Source organism: Ambystoma mexicanum, chromosome 4q, assembly GCF_040938575.1.
Source record: "Ambystoma mexicanum isolate Mex_15411 chromosome 4q, UKY_AmexF1_1, whole genome shotgun sequence".
NCBI lineage: Eukaryota > Metazoa > Chordata > Amphibia > Caudata > Ambystomatidae > Ambystoma > Ambystoma mexicanum.
The window spans coordinates 690472206-690492661 of record NC_090928.1 but is presented as its reverse complement, the minus strand read 5'-3'; the positions used below and the strand labels follow the sequence as shown (position 1 = coordinate 690492661).

The window sequence follows — 20456 nt, the reverse complement described above, 5'->3', positions numbered from 1 at the left end:
TCTAGAAAACGGGACATGGACAAACTGTGAGATATCATTTGCTGCTATACTGGTGGCAGGTGTTCCTGCTCCGGTGTCAGCAGGAATCTCTACTTTTGGAACAAATGTCAGAGGAACCTCTCATTGGCAATTTTAAAGAAGGCAAATCTGAACGTCTATTAAGCAGTAAGGCCAAATCAAGTGACAAATAAGTCAATGTAGTATCGGGTGAGAACGCTCTTTTACAAATAACCATCAGTTCTATGGGACAACATAACTTTTTCTTCATACATTCATCCTGTAAATAGTCAACCATCACCTGTAACACTTTCCTTTGAATTGCCAGAGCATAATGACTAAATCTGTCATGCTCATCAATGGGAGAAAATGAAACATCCGAAATCCATCTAAGAGCGTCTCTTGTGCAAATGCGCATTTCTTCACTCATTGGTTTCAATGGAGGAAGAAATCGCTTCTGCACATATGAAACCTGCCGTCCATTTTCATCCATCTCATCTTTCTGTAACCAATCTAGCTCCCTTTTAAACTCAAATACCTTTGCTATATGCTCATATACTTTAGCCGCAGTGTCACTTGAGCGTACAAGGACATTCAAATCTCGCAGCCCCTGTGGCACATTCATGTCTGTCAAATCACTCCATATATCAACTAAATACTTTCCCATCCGTTCTATCAAAATATTATGTTCAGGAATACCCCCTTGGACAGAAATCGCAACCAAAGCAGCCTATTCATCACCCTCTTCTATGTACTTCTCAGCCACGTATACAATTCTTTCTTTCTGTCTTTAGTTATTGTGCTACAAGTCACTATTCTTTAATCAGCTCCCGCCCCTTCAACCACTACAGGTGGAGCAGAACCACCTGGCAAAGAGAGTTCATACAAATCTTGTTCAGCAGGAGGCAGAGGAAACGGGAGGAGAGGAACAAGAACGGAAGGAGGCACATAAGGAGGCGGTGCAGTTGAATCAGTTCTACGCTCATTCAATAATTTATTAATTAACTTGTCTGATGCATGCAAATCCTGAGAGGGATAGATCTATTGCATTTCTAGTTGGAAAGCCCTATTCATACCTCTAATGGATTCTGACTGTTTCTGCTGATCATGCAACAATGCTTTCTCAGCATTCGTCATGTGTCTACACACATGCTTTTCTCTACTTTTGAGTCACTACATAGCTTCCTTCCTCTAATCCCTAACAGCGTCAAATGCTGCAGGCCTAGCCTTTTTTCTCAACAATACAGATTCCAAATGCTCTAAGCGGGCAATTTCAAAACTACCATAATCTGGTCACTGAAGCTCAGGAACATGTCTGGTCTGTCTGTGCCAAATAGCATTAAATACGATAGCTCCCAATACATTTGATAAGCTGGTAACCTTTTGGGTGGCACCGGTTGGCCATGTTTCAAAGAATGTCTTTCCCTGTGGAAAAATACGGCGAAGCAGCATGACAATTTCCCAGGCATAGTTAAATCACAATCTTACCTGGCAACGTTTGTATTTGCAAACACAAAACTTACAACCAAACAAATATCAGGACTTTTATGAATCGGGGCACGACTCACCTGATTTCAACCAACAAAGGTCCAAATGGACATCAATCATCGTGGCTGGTGTTTTTGTCAAACAAGCCTCGACATCGGGCACCTCTTCGGGATTCCCTCTAAACGCTGCCCACCGCCCAGGGATCGGGCGTGCAGTACTGCAGAGGAATCGCATCTCACTTTGCAGGGTGCCCTGTCACTCTCCGATCCCAGTCTGGTGGCCTCATCTTCGTCCAAGCGGTGTGTCATCCATCCTGAGGGTCCCTATTCGGGCGCCATCTGAAAGATTAAAAATATCAAGGCTTACTCCCACATAAGAGAAATATGCCAGTCACAAGGTCAAAGTTACATTTGTATTTATTATCTAGTATCAACTTTGTTCTCAACACCCCACATTGTGTGCAAGCAGACACCGTGATGAGAGACTACTGAACATTCCAAAAGCACATATATTTATACAAATTCTTGGACACATCGTCCAGCCCCTCTTCACATAACACATAACCTAGGGTTCATGACCTAACTACATAACTAATTCATATTTAAACATCATTGCATAGTTTGCTGTTTTCCATCAAACAATTCACATGTTTATCAAATACAAGACACAAGGTAACATTCCTTATTTTACTTGTTTATATTTGTCTACCATTTGTTCTTTGAGCTTAAAGTCAGTTAGTTCCAAGGAGAAAAAACAAAGATTTCTGCAGAGGAGCACGTTCAACTATTCATTCATCTACTTTACTGTTTGAACAGGGAAGGCATTGTTGGCACAGATGGCATATAAACTACTGATAAGTACAGCTTTTGTTTAGCTTCAAGGTTCTTCAGTGCAGGATAAACAATCCACCCTAGCAGCTTCAACATTCTTATCCAAGTTAACATCATAAAGCAGCACAAAGTTCATCTTGCTCTGTTGAAGCCGAAAACACAAGTTCTGAACTTGGAACAGAATGCAGGAGGTGATCAAAATGGTGGGCAACTCAAAATGACGGCGTAGTAAGGCTTTTTCAGGTTCATTCAGTGCATTATTACAGTGCAATGCGAATGTGCTTAGGCCAAAATTTACTATCAGGCCGTATCATAGAAAATACATTTTCACAACCCCAGATGTGCAGTGCCAGCCAGATCCGGATGATCTCAAGTAGATTAATATTCCTGGTCCATCCTGCAGTATGGCAAGTGTCTGGGCATTCCCCAGCGAACTATGCCGTGCTCAGTATTGCCCCAAAACCTTTACTCCCTCCAGCATCGGTAAACAGTACCCTCTTATTGACCTTGCTCAATGGCGTGCACCATATTGTTGTACTGTTGAATTTTGTAAGGAATTCCTCCCATATCAGTAAATCCTTTTTAACCTCTTGCCCCAATCTTATGTGTGAATGGGGCTTCTGGTGGCCTTTTGTTCTTAATTCCAAGCTTCTTGCAAATGGTTTGTCCTATGGTATCACCCTGGCTGCAAAATGTAGGCTACCTGCCAATGCCAATGAAAATAAAATATCAATTAAATTTAAAGCCAAGTGCAATTCCTGGTATGACTCTGACCTAGCTACACTTAAACGTAAGCGTAGGGCGGCTGAGAGGAAATGGAGGGCTTCCTGTTCATCCTCTGACAAACTGGCCTGTCACTTGCAACAAAGGCAATACCGATTCTCTGTCCTCACCAAGAAGAGAGTCCACATTCAAGCTCGTGTCTCTGTAGCATCTAACAACTCGGCCGAACTCTTTAAAATCTGCAAGGAGCTGGCCAACCCTGCTGTAGTCTCTACCTCTCCTGTTGCCTCCCAGGCTCTTTGCAAAGCACTTGCCTCTGACTTCATCTAAAAAACCCAGGACATCCTGTCCACCCTCTCCACACCACCCCTCCTCTTCCCTCTCCATCTGTGCTTGCTGACCCTCCTTTAGCCACCCCCCACTATCCTTCTCGTCCTTTCCTCTTTTCTCCCCTGACAAGGTCGCTAGACATGTCTGATCTATGAAAGCCTCGTCAAAACAGGTTCATCCCTGTTCCTCTAAAACCATCAAGGGCCACATTGACACCCTTGCTCGGGCCCTTGCTGATTTTTGCAACCACTCCTTTGCCTCAGGATCCTTCCCCTCCCCTCTGAAGCACTCCCTTGTGCATCCTCTTCTCAAGAAACCCACAGCTGATCCTTCTTGTCCAGCTAATTATCATCCAATTTCCATTACTCCCTTTCTGGGCAAACTCCTGGAAAAGTTGGCCATCTCTCAGCTTAACCTTCATTCCAATTCTGTTGGCTGTCTCCATGACCACCAGTCTGGCTTCAGAGCTGCCAGAAGCACGGAAACTGCTCTCCTGAACATCCGTGAAGATCTCCTCTCCAACCTTGACTCTAACATTCCCTCTGTCCTCCTCCTCCTCCTCCTCGATCTCTCTTCTGCCTTCGACAAGGTTAACCATACCATCCTGCTCAACCGTCTCCGTGAAAACCTGGGTATCACTGATCAGGCTCTAGCCTGGCTGACCTCTTTCCTCTATGATTGACCGTCCCAGGTCAAACTTGGGTCGTTACTATCATCTATCTTCCTCTCTACCTGTGGTGTTCCCCAGGGGTCTAACCTCTCGCCCTGGCTTTTCAACCAATACCTAGCAACTCTCGCCCACTGCATTGCCATTTTCTGCTCAAATTTCCAGTGGTACGCTGATGACACTCAAATCATTTTCAGGCTGCCCTCAGCCACCTCCTCTCCCTCTCTCATCTCTGATTGCCTACCTGCCATTCAAGATTGGTGTGCCACCAATGATCTTTGTCTGAATTCCAGCAAGATGGTGATCCTCCTCATCGGCACACCTTCGCCATCCGTTCCCCTCACTCTCTGGCCAGCTTCCCTTGGCCCTCCTCCTACCCCCACCTGCGAGGCTAAGAACCTCAGGGTAATCTTTGACTCCACCCTTTCCTTCTCTGCCCACTTCTCTGAGGTCTCTAAAAAGTCAAACTTCCTACTGCACCTCCTCAGAGGTACTCTGCCTTTCCTCTCCTTCCCCCAGAAGCTCATGGTATCCCAAGCTCTGGTTCTCTCTAGGTTGGACTATTGTAACAGCCTCTTTCTAAATCTACCTGCCTATACTCTCCTCCCTCTACAAATAATCCAGAACAGGACTGCAAGACTTGTCCTTGGCCTCAAGCCCTGGGATCGAATCTCTCCAGCTGTGAAATCTCTCCATTGGCTCCCAGTGGATGCAAGGATTAAATTCAAAACCCTCTGCATTGTCCACAAAGCTTTCTGGGGCCTGGGTCCAAAATACCTTCAGCTATCCCTCCGCAAATACCTCCCCTCTCGAGCTCTTTGCTCCTCTACCTCTAACTCCCTCAGGGTCAGTCGTTTTTCACAGAAACAAGCTGGGGTAGATCTCTGTCTTTGGCTGGGGCCTCCTTCTGGAACAGCCGCCCTGCCACTCTAAAATGTGAGGAGAACCATCTCCGGTCCTGGAAGCCCCTCAAGACCTTCCTTTTTTCTTCTGCCTTTGCTCCTCCTCTCTCCTGCTGATCTGTTCTCTCTCTTGGCACTGTGCACCTGGCCACCCTTTGTCCTCCGGGCCCAGGTACCTGCTCACCCTGCCACCCTCCCGCCCTTCCTCCGGATCACCCCTTGCACTGGGGTCTATATCTGTACCCATACAACCCCCCTCTTTTTTCTTCCTGCACTTATTAGACCTACCCTGTCTGCTGCCTTAAACCTAGCACTTGCAAATTGATGGCTGCACTACCACTGTTTGTTGCCTTTATTATTTATTTATTTATTAATATTTATCTGTTTCTCCTCTGCTTCGCACTTTCCACTTCTCCCCCTTCCATGCACTTTTCCCCTCCTCCTCTTCTATGCATTTGCGCATTCTCAATGTCACTGGGCCTAGTAAGATCGCTGTTTTGTTCTCCCTTGCCTTGTCGCGCTCTGAAACACTTGTGTACGAGCGCGATAGAAATAAAATATCAATATCAATATCAATGCATGTATTTCTCTAATTGTGATTTTGATCTTGCCTCTTAAGGATCTGATTTTGCCCAGTAATTCTTCTACCTTTTTGCTCGGTATCCTACACATTCCTGCTCTAGAATCTATTTCTATACCCAAGAAGGTTATGCTTGTTGATGTTTTTTTCCCTTGCCAAAGGTATTCCCCACTGTGCTGCCATTTCCATCATGTTTTGGCATTCCCCTGTCCCTGGTTGACCTATCAGCATGAAATCATCCAGGTAGTGTACTACCTGCGCTTCTGGTAATCTTTTTAAGAAAGCACATTGGAAAAAGGAGCTGAATTCCTCAAATAGGGCGCATGCTATTGCGTATCCCATTGGTAGGCATTTGCCCACATAACATTTTCTTTCAAATATGAAACCTAGCCAAGGTTAGGAGTTTGGGTGCACTGGTAGGAGGCTAAATGCTGACTCAATATCCAGTTTTGCCATTAGCGCCCCCTTGTCGCATATCTTGACTTTCTGAGTGCCTCATGAAAGTGAGTGTAAGTCACTGCAGGCTCTGTCTCTGGTATCCCATCATTTACCGACTGCCTGTGGGGGTAAGACAAATGATGTATCATTCTAAACTGGAAATATTTTCACTAAGCGAAGCACAAAGAAAGGGTTATGATGCATTTAGGGACCCCAAAAAGATTGAGGAGAAAATCTTAGCACGAAAAGCACAGGTAGAACACAATTGGGATAATTGGTTGAAGGCATTCATTATAATGGCGACAGTAATCTTGGAGAAATCACCATCACCAGATGAAGGGGGAAAGTTATTCGACACAACATCGAATTGCCACCGACAGGTGCAGAAAATAACCAGGATGAACACAATTATGGGCATTAACATCTAAATGATCTCTCCGAGCCACGACGGGGCCCAGCTAAATGCCCAGTTAAACCAATCTCTGTCCTGTATTCCTCCCTTCTACTTCATGCGAACACCCAGGCCATGGACAGCTGTGATGATGTGAGATAATGATGCATTTTATGCATCCTCTGGAGGCATGAATGTGCAGCAGGAATTGCCAAACATTTTGCAAACCCCACCTACTAATGGTGTTAACATGTCCAACACATAGCGGTTTCACATTGTCATAAGTCTCAATGCACGCAACTCAACCTTGATCACGTTGAATCATTCGCGAGCTGAACCAGTTCCCATCTTACGATCTTCAACCATTTTGCATTTGCTGCGGCCTGCACTTGAGGCAAAAGTAAAAATACAAACAAGGATTCTGCTGAACTGAAGAGCCTGTATTCTTCTAGTATTTCAGCAAGCAATGAAGAAGATTCTTTGGATATGTAATTCGATCTTTTCGTCCTCTTTGGTTGTTGTAACTGTCCTTTTCCTGGCAAGATGTGGAGCTCTTGTGTGCGCAACAGACCCTTATCTTAATTTTTCGACTCTGGGGAGACTAATTGGTCCCTCGGCAGGCAGTGCTCCCCCTTCAGGTGTTCTTCTGGGATTACTAATAGCGCTGAGTGCAATGTGGCCAGTGAACAACAGCCCCTCCATGATGGTGGGAGGTGCAAGTAAGCTTGTCAGCAACAGATGCTCGGGATCTGTCACTGTAGTAGTCTCAACATCTGGTGTCTCTGTCGTCATAATCTTGGGAGGTGCAATCTGTTGGGAGACACATTTAATGTCCACAGTTAGTGTGGTCCAATATTCTTTGAACTCATCGCCTAGCACCACTGATGTCCTATATGCGTCTGAAGCCCTCCTTACAGAGGATATGAAAGTATACATAAGCTGGCTGTTCACCACTTTGTGAGGTGACAAATGGTGATCTTTGCTTGGCTGTGTGTGTAAACGAAAGAGGGCCAGGGGAAAATAGTGCACCCAGTTTTTCTTCAACGTGGTACACAGTTTGGATAACTTGCTTTTAAGGAGCCTGTTTATTCTCTCCACAACACCATTCGCTTGAGGGAGGTAAATTGAACACATTCGGTGCTTGATCCCAAGTAGTGCTGTAACGTGCTGAAATAATGCATTGAAAAATGTGTGCAATGACCTTGAAACCTTGCACACACCCGATTGTAGGAATACCTCCCGTACTAATAATCTAGCAGCACACTTGGCATCCAGATGTGCACATGGTCCTTCTTCCACCCACCTTGAGAAAGAACAAAACACTACAACGAGGTACCTAGATCCATTACAATGCTCACCCATATAGCGTAATCTATGTGTAATTCACGAAACGGCCCAATAGGGTGGGGCAAGTTGCCCCATAACGTATGTAGCATCATCCCTGTACTAAAACCTTGACATGTGGTGCAGTGTATGACCATTTCTGTAATGTTTTCTTGGATGTTTGGTATAAAACAGTCCTCCTGGATGTCTGCTGCTATATGTTTCTTCGAACTGTAAGATGGGTAGTGTAACTGTTCAAAGGTTACTGCTAGCCGCTCCTGTGACATTACTGTCTTCCCAGAGCTCTCTAGCCTGCATAACAGATCTGTCAGATATTGCTTACAACCTATGCATGACCACAATTCTGTTTCCCTTTCAGGTGCCCTTTCTTGTAGTTCGATCATCTAGGAGATGGGCAACGCTGTATAAGGTGCTGGACATTCCCTTGACGGTGGGGCAGTCAGAACGTACTCAGCAGGTATTTCATTTGGCAGATACACCGCCATTTTGGCGGCTGTGTCATCAGCCATGTTCCCCATCAATATTTCGTCTGTCCCATTAGTGTGGCCGGCGTACTTGACGACCGCCACAACAGATGACTGGGATAATGCTTCTATCAGTATTTCTAACAGTGCTGCATGCTGCACTGGGATCCATACACCCTCCGAAACCCCCTCCTGTTCCAGCAGGATAGACCAGCGTGCACAGTTGTTGTAACTTATGTTAAGATGGATTTCTGCAACTCTGACCTAGTGGGTGACAGATCACTACACACTAGTAGATCGTTCACATACTGGATAATGGTGCTAGGCACCTGAATATTCCATAGATTGGCATGCAGTATTCTGTTAAATATACTCGGGGACTCGCAGTACCACTGAGTTAATCTAGTAGGCTCAAACAGCATCTGGCCCTGTGTAAATTCCGTGAGGTACCTTGACTCAGGATGGAATGGAACCGCATTCAGGCATACTGTGAAGATCGGCTGCAAAACATACAACTCACTAACCAAAAAAGCTCAAACTTTCTGCATACTTAATTCACTCAAAAAAACTAACACAACCACCTCTTGCAACGCAAGCCGCATTCACTTCACCACACCAACACATAAACCGCACCAACAGCACACAAGGACTGACCTCGCTCCGATACTCGCACCAAAGCTCAGTGCACAGTGTATACCGAGATGAAACTGCCAACAGAACACCACTGCTCTCACTATCCTACTCCCTCTTCACCCTACTAACCCATCCTGCCTTCTCATTTGCAGATCCGCCAGAGTGCCTGGGGACTAACCCTGTTGGTGACGGTGCGTGGTACAAATACATAACATTTAACAAGGGTGCGAGTACCTGGCATATAATAGTGGTGCCTGGCAAAGGCCTTATACTTATACACAAGCCAAAACTGTTGGCTTTGCCAATACTTCTCTTTAAAAGGACTTCAGTGACGGACATGCAGAGTGGTTATAAATAGAGTGTTTGAAGGCAGACTTGGTTAGACATTTTTATTACACCAGCAGCATGTTTATAGCGCAAATTAAGTCAACTCTCAGAAGACTGCTTTGAAAAAACACTGGCAGGCACTGTGAGTGTAAAATTTGATGGTAAGGCTGCGATTACCTATCTCAGGAGGGTGTATTTTAGGTGAGGAGGGGCAGGAAGTGGGTGGGAATGGCCATAGGGATCATCATGGTCATGGGCAGCCAAAGTCCCAAACTGTTGCTATTGCCAATGCTTGTTTAGTTTGGGCTATTAATACATCCCAAATTATTGCATTAATGTACAGACTCAATTACACATAGGGAGAAATGATACTTCAACACTGGCACAGAGAAATTACATTTGAGGAGCGATACACTATTGTTTGGTTATCAGCTCACTCATTCTTTGCCCATAGCCATGCTAATCCCTATGGCTAATTCCACCCATTCCTGCCTAGTATCTCCGCCCAAACTCTTGCTCATAGGAACTATTTTGCTGCTGCTGGCAGCGGCCATGTTGTTCGTGCGGCATGCTGACGTATTGGAGGCTCTCCAGCCCAGGCCAGGTGGCTCTCACTCCCCCTGGGATCTGACGGGCAGAGCTTCCGCCTTCTACCCCGACACCGCAGCCTATCTCTGAGCGGAGCACAGGTAAGCACGGGTGCATGGCATAGATGTAGTTCGCAACTTAGAACGCTGAATAAAAAGTGTGGCAACTCTAGCTGTTTGCGTTGCCTTTCCTACTTCGCGGGAGATAAGTGGAAGCACTCCCCTCGCTGAGCTCAGGTATGTGTTCTGTCACGCCTGACATTCTTTCCAGCCTAGCCTCGGATGTTCGCCTTTTCAAGCGCACACCCAAAAACGAGCCCTGGGGCTTGGGTAATGCATTGTTCCAGGAGCACTGTCCTCCGGGCGGATTTCACCTGGCGGCCATACATATTGCGGATCTTCGTAATGGCAGCATGAACGCAAGGTTCCCAGGAGCGCGTGCAAGGGACATGTCGAGGAACCTGCACCGGCCACAGCGCAGCCGAGGAGAGAAGGAGCGGTGTCCGCGGGGGGCTGGAGCGAGACCAGGGGCGCCTGGGACCAGGGCACAGGAGGATCAGGTACACAGAAACGATTCAACCCGGGAAGTGCAATGTGATTTATTTCTCCTCACAGGAGCAAGCTCAAAAGAGCGGCACTGAGACACATCCGTTTGCTCTTCCGAGAGTTAAGTTTTGCGGGCTTTGCGCTCTTGCCGAAAACGGACGTTACACCGGGCGTAGAGGCTTCCGTGCGGAAAGTCTACGAGCTGCGCTTCACACGGCATTCACGCCTGCGCTTCCCCAATGGACTCCCCTGCGGACCCCAACCCCGTAGTAACGACTGTAGTCAAAAGAAGATGTCTCCACATTGCCTGCTATCACGACGTGTCACCTATGGGGGAGAACGGTAAACAGCCTGTGGAGTGATGTCACTGTGTTCACACGCTTGTCATTTTTAGTTTGGGTTTTAAGATTTACCGTCCCACTGGCAGCCTCTTGCCGTTGACTATGAATGAAGACGGAAGCTCCTGAGTCCGTGGGCTCCCGTGATGGCGTTCGGCTCTGTTGTGCCAATAGAGCGACCCTGCCTTTTATAAACTTTTCTTGCCTCTTAAGACACGGGAGTCACGGCCGTGAGGGTGTACAATGTACCATGCTGAGCGGAAGAACAGGTAGCAGACAGACACTGTTAGGTTTGATGTCAGCGAGTTGATCCTGGGTGGGATTTCCCAGCAATAAGTCATCAACTTTAAATTTGATTGTCAGCCTAATGCAAGACTCTCTCAAAGACGCTCATAAATCAAAGACTGATGGTGTCCTCTTTTGACACCAGTTTTGTGATGTACAAATGATGGTAGGCTTTGAGAACTCCCTATTTTTGAAGGCTATGCACAGTAAAATGATCAGCCACTAGATGTGTAAGTACTTAGTGTGTCCTTCACTGAAGTCCTGTTGACAAAAGACATTGACAAAGCCCACAACAAGTGTTAGGCATTTCCCAGGTATTACTATTAGATGCCCAGGCAATCACACCATTTTGCACCTGCTACCATAACTGGACAGTTAATACCCCTACAGCGGTGTCTAGCAAGTGCCTTTGCCGATTCTATCCATAAGTCGTACCTCTTCTCCCATCTGCTCATCCCTGCTGCCCTTCTTATTCGCTGCTTTTACCCACCACCGGGCTAAGCACCCTTTGCCAGATGTTCACTCGTTGCCCTTTTCGATTCTATCCCTAAATTAGTACCTCTTCTCTCGTCTGCTCATCCAGGCTGTCCTTCTTGGTCTCTCCTATTCTGGTGCTAATAAAATATTTTAAAAAAGATAGCATTGGGAAATGGGCCTTTCTTTTAGCCGAGACCCCTGTCATCTCGGCCCATGTGCCCTCATACAAGGGATCTGTGCGGTTGCAGGATCCAGTGACCATTCCAACTCTTCTTTGGTTTATAATATCTACGTTTTTTAGTTGGGGCTATTAGGTGTCGCTTGCGACACCTGTAAGCCAAAACTATTGCATTGGAGTACAGTTAAAAGGAATAACGTATGTAGAGGAACAGTTGAAACAAAAGCCCAAACTGTTGGCATTGCCAATGCTTGTCTTTACTGTGACAAAGAAAAGTGCTAATGGGATTTTCCTGCAAAAAGGATAACAGTAATGTTCTTCTTGTGTTGCTGGAGGCTAGGACTTTGCTCTAGCTTCTTTTGCACATGTTTCTCTATTTGATGCATACCACCTGTTTTTACGTGCTGAAAACCACTTCTGGTGATGTGTGCAACCCACACTCCAGTCTTGTTGCCACTGCACTAAACCAGGTGCACATCAGGCGAAGTTTCCTTCCTGGTCCACAGCTGGTTGTCTTCCTCTCGCCATTGAAGCAGACTCCTCAGCTTTGCCTTCTGGCTCCTGCTGTGTCCCTGATAGCCCTATTTAAGGTAAGAGGCAGAGACGTTTTTATGGGAGGGCTAAAGGGGCACTGCCCAGGGCCCCACCTTGAGGGCCCCCCCACAAGGCTGCCTGATATAAAGAAGTAAGATTCCTTTGTTCACCAAACTTAAATAGCACACATCAGGATTTTGCATTGCATGGTGCTTTGGCTCCAAACCTATTGCCTGTCTTTTTTGGCAAGTACATTCTGCCTCGATCAATTCATCATGTAATGCTTTCTGTGTTCCCTGTTTTATATGAAGTGTGTGTGTTCCTTGCGGCAAAACTCCTATAGCATTCTTTCCTTCCTGTGGGAATTATGTTGATCATGTGCAATAGCCAAATTTGAAATGCATATTGGTAAATTGAGTGCCACAATGGTTCAGAAGTTAGCTCAGTGTATTAAGCGCTCATTGCAGAGATATGTGTTCCTATGTACCACATTCTTGTAAGGCTGGCTGAGCCTTTCCTATATCTGAAGTTTATAAACTTGCCTGCATATGTACTTGGTTTTGCAGCACAACAGGTGCTATTATCAGGAATGTACCTGCACAAGATAGGGGTTGCTATAAAAACGGACATGTCATCCTTATGATGAAGGTCTACAAATTGGTTTGTTCAGATGGGGTGTTGTAAAAACTAGGCAATCACCTCCAATGATTTGCATAAACTGTTAGTCCAAGAGATTAATAAGTATCTGAATTTGGAACCAAAAGCATTCATGCTTGTATCCTGGTTTTGCCGGCAGACAATACAGTGATCCTGGTCTATCATCTAATATCTCGTACATTTAATGTAGTCTTCTGTGAAGCTTGCCTCCTTGCATGCTGGTGCCATCATTTAGCCCATTACTTGATCTTTCTTCTTATGTAGGCCATTTGAGTGGAAGGGGTGGTAGACAGAGGGAGCGGACCAGATGGTGAAGGACTCAGGCAAGCATATTTTAAAGTCTGCTCGTTTGACACAAAAAAACGCTTTGCATTTTTGTAAAGTTCAAAGGTTTTTCTGCACGTTTATAAATGACAATTTCACAAGCCTGTGTTTTGTAAGTATGTAAAGCTTTAAAATACAAAAGACCAACCCGGATTAAGGGCCTCATTACGACTCAGGCGGTAAGGGTTTTACGACGGCGTAAACAGCGCCGACCCTTACCGCCTGAGTACGAGGTCCCTTAGCGCCATGGCGGATTTAACACCTGCTTTTAGCAGGTGTTAAAATCCATGGCGCTAAGGGACCATGGAGTTAATTACGCCACCGTAATTTACGGTGGCGTAATTAACGCCTTCCCCACTCCCATTATGCCCTATGGGGCAAAAATGGGAATGGGGAAGGGTAAATGGGGATTGGGGACTTACCGCCCGCCAACCTCGGAATGGGGCGGTAAGTCCGCCAACCACCATGGCGTAAACGTAGTTTACGCCGTGGTGGTAAAGTCACGGCCCAGGCGGTAACTTACCGCCTGGGTCGTAATGAGGCCCTAAATCTGTTAAATCACACTGATTGGTGTGCTGGTACTTATATACTTCTCTTGATGATTGAGAGAATGAAGCTTCATTCATTCTGTGTTACACCCTTCTATAATATTTTGTTTTAAAAAATGGTCATGTTTGGTAATTTGATTGGTGTACTTTCCAAGTCCATTTTATAAAATGAGATTATTTTAGTTCATGGTAAGAACTGGTAATGAAAGTGTTCAAATGCACAAATTGCAGAGTTGGCACAAATCCCAGATTCACCTCTTAACCAGTGTGTGTAATGCTGGGCATATAATTTAATCTTGTATTGCCTAGACTCTCGAAATTGCCAGTCCCTAAACCTTTCAAAATTGTCAGCCCTTAAGAGAGATTTCCTTCTCAGGGTATGATCTTCAAAACATCCTCACTCATGGTTTCTCTGGCTCCTGTGTTGCTTCCACTGTAATAGTGAGCATTGATATATTGCACGCCACAGGCACTTTATTCTTTTGATGTCTAATGGCAACACTATTTGAAAACCATGTCCCACTTAAAATCTCAGTCTGTCTGGATAAAGACACCTTCCCGGTAGCTTCTAATCTGCATCCACTATCCATGCTACGGTATGTGTAGCTTTCTCCTTCCTACCAATTGGTCTCCTCTCTCCATGCTTGAGCATGTTTGCATTCTGCGAGGCAGCAAATGTTAGTGCTCTGTCTATTCTGGGTTACATACAGTCCTGCATTTATACTACAGGCTGCATACCTTCCTGTATTCTATTGATAAAAAGTCTCCTGTATCTATGCTAGAACAGACGTAACCTTTTTGTAGACTGATAATGTTAGCCTTCAACTGGTACTTTTTTATAATTCGGATTAGAGCAAGAATGAAGAGGGTAAGGGCACTTAAAGGGAGTAAACATCCTTATTTTTAATGCTGTGAGGCAGCATATCAACCTATGAGTTATAATTGTGGCGGGGGGGGGGGCGCTGCAGATATTTTTGATCACTTAATTCCTTTGGTTTGGTGGAGGGAGGCCCCAAAGATGTCCGTGCCTAGGGCCCCAAAAGTGCTTAAAATGGCCCTGATAAGAGGTTGAGATTTCTCACATGTCACCCAAGCTAAACCCGACTTAGTTCAACCGTTTTTTGAGCGTAATGACCTTTGCCCTGTAGTGGGAAATCCCAGGGATATACATGATCCGTTACTGTGAGGCCTGCAGTGCCTACACATCCTTAGATGCAAAGTGTGTGCGTTGTTCATCAGCAAAACAAACGGAAAACAAAGATCAGTTTGTGTGGTCTGGCAATGGGTCAAAGCCAATGAAGTCCTTAGAAAGCTGAGTTCCCAAAGAGAAAACGGCTTAAGCATATGATCTTTCACAGACACACGCATGTTCACTAATCTACAACTTTAGGTGGAATCCCCACGTGGATCGGCATCCTGCATTGCGGCGTGCGCAATGTGGTGTGCGTTGCATCTACCCAACCTTGAGTGATAGACCTTGGATAGGGAGGGCCTGTGGATTATTTGCAGGCAATAGAATCCGAATTTGGAACCGTTGAATTCTCACTCAGTGCCAAGCAAGAGTTCCCCCATCTACGATTTATCCACTAATGAGCTCCAAGCGTATGGTTGATGATTTGTACATGTGCACATGGTAGGGACAGGGGTGCTGTGCAGTGGGGATTGTCTCTAGATTTGTTTCAATTTTTTTTGTCCACCTGCCAATGTCCTTTTATTTGCCCACTATTCCAATTTATATAAATAAAAAAATATTGTTTTGATATGGTGGGGAGTTTCTTCAGTATACATGCTTCATCTAAGTGACTGCGGGGCTGACAGCAAGATGTGCATCTGAAAGATAATGGGCCTCGTTACAGGGTTGTCAGTATTTTGGTTGTAAATCTGCCGAAATGCCACCAAATGGAATTACCGTTACTGCCACTTGGTATTGTGCATTTACCACGGGATTACAAGCGGTGGCAGGCCGTGTGTCCCTCCATGGGGATTTCGGAGGAGTTGCCACCAGCGGTAAGGTGAAGGATTTACCTCTAGCATTTTGCTGTAGGAAAAGCCTCCACCTTACCACCAACGTTGTAGTACAGCAGTGTTGTAATGCATGGGTAACGAATAGTTACCACTTTATTACCACCATTATTTCCCGTACAATCATACTCGTAATGAGGCCCAAAATCTACTGCTCTAGAACAGAGATTGCTAAACCACCTTAATTTTGTCGAAGGGTGGGCAACTAAAACAGGCTCGCCAGTAGGAGCCAAAGAAAAAATAAAGACCCCTTACAGTCTGATTCCATAAAGAACTTTGCCATTATGGTGTGTGTCTAGGCAACAGACACCAAGATCCTCTATAGACGATCCATATAGGACACTTGGGAGTGGAATTGGCCTTAACTGCATTGGGTGGCCTCCAATGCTAGTATTGTTTCCTCATCTGTTTTCAGTACAGATTTAAAATTCCCACCATCCCACCGCAGTTATGCGTTCTGTGCATGCTCTACGTTTATCCCAGAAGTAAGGAGCCCATGCTCCACAACATGTGTTTGGTACCTTACTGGTGTGGTTTCCTGTGCCTTGTGTTCTGTCCACATGTGGCTGATCCTGGATTTGCTACTGGGACTACTGTTCCCATTATTGCCAGGTTTTCCCATCTGATGCAATCTGTTTTGTCTGCATGTTGTTGATCTCATATTTTCTACATAGACTCCTTTGCTCTGCCCTTGTTGTAAGTTTGGCTGCATATTGCCAACACCAGCTTTTCACATGGACTGCCTTTCTTCTCCTTCCTGCCCCTTAGTGTTCATATTTACCGCGGATATCTTTCGGCTGTGAGCTGGCTCCATTTCTAAACAGTGTCTTCCACCATCTTCAACAAGAAGCAGACTTCACCTGCTCCTTGTGGCCACTGTCTGGGTGTGATGAATTACCATCTGGCAAGGCTGTGAAAGCTCAGGCTTTTAAAAAAATTAAAGAATAAAATGATGCAGGGAAATCCATCTCTGAAAGGGAAATCTGCTAATCAGATTCCCCTTTCATAAACTCCATGCCATAAGCATAGTCTGTACTTGTGCCTTTCTGCATCAGTATCCTGATTCACAGTGCCTGCTCTACCAGTGGCACAAAGCAGGATCAGAGGCCACAGGCGCCCTCTTGACAGCTGCAGTGACACCCAAGTCTCTGCAGCCAGGGGCTGCATTTAAAATGTGCACCCTTTCCCAAAAACCTCATAATCCTGAAGACTTTGTCCTTGTGGCACATACAACTGTAACCCCCGAGTTAGGGTATGGTCGTCGGCATCTTTCGGAGTTATCCCACCCAAATTAAATTGATTTCACACTTGTGACAGCCCTGGGGCCAGTCCAGCTGTGGAAGGATTATGTGTATTCCTCCCAGACAAGGTCCACCCTTGTCCACTTACGGGTCTAGCCACGGGGGATTGCTTCTCTTTGTTCCTTTTGTAAAGGGCAGGTAGCACCCTTTCCCCCAGGACAGCCACTTGCCAGGACGCTGGCCTGGGAACAGAAACCAGGAGGTACACCCATTCACAAAGAGCCAGTCCTCACACCAGGGTGCTGTATTTCTAAAGGCCTTTGATCCTATTGAGAGGGGAGGGGGTGCTGTTAGGATGAGCCAGAGAGGGATCTGCAGTTTTGATTCTCTCTGCCTCTTTCTTGTCCACTCTGCTTGCTCTGGAGGAAAGCACTTTGGGTGTGACATCATAAGAGCAAAGTCGACTCATTTCAAGAGTAGGGATTGGACCCCTAATGCAGGCTAGCTTTAGTCCAATCACCTGGGGACCTTTGCCTATTAAAGAAGTGACCTCCCACCACTTCTCTGAAACATCTTTGAATCTGGACTCATCTTGAACCATCCTGAAGATTTCACTGGACCCTGCTGAGAGAGCAGTCCTTTTTCAAGGCCTCCAGTTGTGAGGTGAAGGCAGTCGTTTCCAAGGGTGAGATCAGCTCTACCCCCTAGCCATCCCCAGGAACCATTGTAGGTTATCTGCTGCTGGAACAGAACCTGTCTCTCTGCCAGCTACAGCGGCACCCAGGACCTCACCGTATTGTGGGGCCCCTGCAGTTGTTTGCCGGCCTCTCCCGTGATTGGGAGCACGAGAACAAGGACCCATCCTGCCCCTAAGTCCCTGGAGTGGGACTCACAGCAACCTAAATCACCTGCTGCTGAGTAAGACTGCCTCTCTACCAACCACAGCAGGTTCCAGGACCTCACTGTGTTTAAGGACCCCTGCAGCTGTGTGCCAGCCTCCCCCGTGTTTGGGAGCATGAGAAAAGGACACCTCTTGTCCCCGAGCCCCTGGATTGGGACTTGCATCCCCCCGAGACCCAAGACAGTTGGGATCCTAGTCTTTTTCACTATTGAACTGTGTGGAGCATGTTTCAAGAACTGTTCAGCACATTTGAACCAGCAGGACTCTCAGTTGCTGCCTTTTGCTCTCTCCTGATCTTCACACAGTGCCAAGAAGTCTGGTTCGACTATGCTAAACTGCAAAGAATGTACTATTGACTGCTAACTGCCACCTTTGTCCATTCCTGGGCACTAGAGACTAGTTAGGTCACTTAGAAACCTTTCCGTTCACACATACATTTTTTAAAAACTCTTTATTAATTCCAACATTGAACAAACAAACAATAACGCCAACAACAAACAAACATCACTCTGCAACTGGCACGTTGTGTCGGGATCCGCACTCTTTCCTCTGTCTCTTTGGAGTCTCGGCTAGGCTCTCTCCCTGTCTAACCATCACTTTGAGTTCTGTACATCTCTGGCTCTCGCATTGAACCTTTGAAGCATGTCCATTACCTCCTTCAAGTTCTGTTGCTTACATTGTCCCCGGGGGTGGGGGGGTTCAATCCTCTTCCAGCTCACTCTGGTCTGTCGTGTCTTGCCCTTCCATGTTATTAAATAGGTCCAGTATATGAGAGTTCCATGCAAGTAATTTTTGCCCGCTTTCTCCCTCCCTCCTCTGTGTCACTCGGGTCCACACTGATGTTTCTGCTATTGTCCACTTATGCAGGTCCGCCTACCACATTTCTGCTGATGGCCCTGTGCTTGTGTTCCATGCCATCCCTATTCAGCATTTTGCTAGAATACACATTAGGTCTTTCATTTTCGCTATATGCATCCTTTGTTTGCCGCCCCTCGGGAACAATCCCAAAAGTTAGGATCTGTGCTTGCATTTGGATCCCTCTTGCCTCCACCCTTGTTTTCACTGCGTCCCAGAAATGGAGTGTCACCAGGCAAGACCAGAACATATGCATCATGTCCGCTTGTTCCTCCGCACAAAGCGTGCAGCTTTGGATTTGTCTGTGTCCCATGTGCGATATTCTTTTGGGTGTGAAGCATTTGCTTGAATCTCGCGTTTCTAGAGACTTTTTTAGAATACTGTACTGTCCTATTCCACTCCTCGTCCGTGAAGGTCTTGTGGAGCTCCTCTTCCCACCCGACTCTTGCTTGTAGCCCCCTTTCATTATTAACCCCCAGGAGCTGTTCATAGAGTCTGGATATCGTGTGTCCTCCCTCCGATACATCATACCACGCATATAGTGCTCCCTCCCCCATCTTCTTCTACCGGCAACGTCCTCCACCTCTTCTTGATCCTCTGTATCATGCTAGTGTACAGTAAAAATGTTCCACTATGTAGGCTCTGCTCACCCATCAGGGTCTGAAAATCCACCCACCTTCCTTCTTTCCATAGGTCTCCGGTCTGTGCCATTCCCTTGTCTTCCCACTGCGTATGGTAGGTGGTCAGGGACGCAGTGCAACTATCGACAAGTCCCGCAAGGGGGATCTGTCTCGAGTAGGGGTCACGCACCTTTTTTATCTTCCACGCCCTTTTCCATAGTCGGGCCCAGTTGAACTATGGTAGGGAGTGGTTTGGCTGGGGCCTTCTCCATCCATGGGAGTTCCCTCAAGTAATACTGTCGTATTGCTGGCTGAAAGAGCAGTGTATCTATGGACGTGTCTTCTCCCAACCATTTCACAGTGAATTTGAGCTGGCCCGCCAGATAGTACCGTTCAAAGTCTGGTAGTTTGACCCCTCCCCCCATTCAGAGCCTCTCTGAAGTGTATTTAGCGCTATCCTATTCCTACCCCCCGGCCCATAGGAACTCTCTTGCTAGTGTGTGTAGCCATCTAAAAAAGGGCTTGGGAATGTTGTAGGGGATATTAGCAAAGTAATAGAGTAGGCGGCGCAGAACTATCATCTTCAATAGAGCTGCTCCTCCTATCATCCCCAGTGGGAGTGTTCTCCAAAACGTCATAGCCTTTTCGAGTTTTGGCAAGGGCCGCCTGTGTATTGGCCATGTGCTTTGCCGTAATGCTGTGGTATATGTCCACTCCCAGGTATCGGAAGGTGATTGGGGTCCATATGAGTCCCAGATTCAGTAGCTGGTCGGGGCGGTCTCCCTCCAACCTGCCAGGGGGAAGAGTGAGGATTTCTCCTTGTTAATGGTAATACCTGACAGTCCGGCAAATGCCCCCAGTGCTTCTAGCAGGTCTGGCATGTTTTCTCTTGGATTCCCAACATAGGGGAGCATGTCATCTGCGTATATTGAAATTAGATGTTCCACTCCGTCTATCTCTATGCCAGCATTCCCATACTCCGCCCTGAGGAAAACCGCAAATGGCTCCAGAGCCATTATATACAGCACCAGGGAAAGTGGGCATCCCTGCTTTATACCCTTGCCAATCTTCCACCCCTCTTAAATGTGTCTGCCCGTTTTCACCCTTGTTCTGGGATCTTTGTAAAGCAGCCAAATCCAGCGGAGGAAGCCCTCCCTTATCCCAAAATGGGCAAGAGCCCCTAGGAGCCAATCCCAGTTTACAGAATTGAATGCCTTAATCACATCTAG

The 20456-nt window shown here is 46.3% G+C and overlaps 1 protein-coding gene across 2 annotated transcripts in view; it reads left to right on the top strand.

Annotated features, from left to right (window-relative positions):
• Positions 1-9666: 9666 nt before the first annotated feature.
• FERMT1 (FERM domain containing kindlin 1) overlaps positions 9667-20456 on the top strand; it is a 422040-nt gene continuing 411250 nt past the window's right edge. The window contains exon 1 of one of the 2 annotated variants that reach the window (XM_069608276.1): positions 9667-9803. The gene's annotated coding sequence lies outside the window, so the exon portion shown is untranslated. Of the gene's footprint in view, positions 9804-10084; positions 10262-20456 lie in introns of those variants that run through there. The other variant, XM_069608277.1, reaches the window with a different exon arrangement.